The following is an 814-nucleotide window of genomic DNA, read 5'->3' as shown; positions in this document are numbered from 1 at the left end:
GGGACCCCAGGGGCCACCAAGGGGACAACAAAGGGCCACCAAGGGCCCCCAAAGGGACCCCTGCGGGGAAGTGGAACCCCGAGGGGACCTCAAAAGGCCACCAAGAGACCCCAAGGGACCCCGATGGGACCCCGAGGGGACAAGGGACCCCCGGGTGACCCCGAGAGGCCACCAAGGGGACCCCAAAGGGACCCCAGGGGGACACACATGGAGCTGGAACCCCAAGGGGACCCCAAAGGGGACAAGGGACCCCCGGGTGACCCTGAGGGGCCACCAAGGGGACCCCAAAGGGCCACCAAGGAGCCACCAAGGGGACAAGAAGTGACCCCCCGGGTGACCCCAAGGGGACCCCAGGGGACCAAAAGGGGACAAGTGACCCCCGGGTGACCCCGAGGGGACAACGGACCCCCGGGTGACCCTGAGGGGACACCAAGGGGACCCCAAAGGGCCACCAAGGGGCCACCAAAGGGATCCCAGGGGCCACTAAGGGGACAAGAAGTGACCATGCTGGTGACCCCAAGGGGACCCCAGGGGACCCCAAAGGGGACAAGGAACCCCCAGGTGACCCCACTGGGACCCCAGGGGGGACAAGTGACCCCCTGGGTGACCCCGAGGGGACACCAAGGGGACCCAAAAGGGGACAAGGGACCCCCAGGTGACCCCACCGGGACCCCAGGGGGGACAAGTGACCCCCCGGGTGACCCCAAGGGGACCCCAGGGGACCCCCAAAGGGGACAAGTGACCCCATGGGTGACTCTGACGGGACGCCAAGGGGACAAGAAGTGACCATGCTGGTGACCCCAAGGGGACCCCA

At 68.2% G+C, this 814-nt stretch overlaps 1 protein-coding gene across 1 annotated transcript in view; it reads right to left on the bottom strand.

The window, feature by feature from the left end:
- LOC118159589 (valine--tRNA ligase, mitochondrial-like) overlaps positions 1-814 on the bottom strand; it is a gene marked incomplete at its 3' end in the record, with an annotated part of 6,083 nt that overhangs the window by 2,095 nt on the left and 3,174 nt on the right. The window lies entirely within an intron of this gene.

Source organism: Oxyura jamaicensis, unplaced genomic scaffold (assembly GCF_011077185.1).
Source record: "Oxyura jamaicensis isolate SHBP4307 breed ruddy duck unplaced genomic scaffold, BPBGC_Ojam_1.0 oxyUn_random_OJ71161, whole genome shotgun sequence".
In the NCBI taxonomy this organism is placed as follows: Eukaryota; Metazoa; Chordata; class Aves; order Anseriformes; family Anatidae; genus Oxyura; species Oxyura jamaicensis.
The sequence above is the reverse complement of the archived record's forward strand: the minus strand, read 5'-3'. Positions and strand labels throughout refer to the sequence as shown.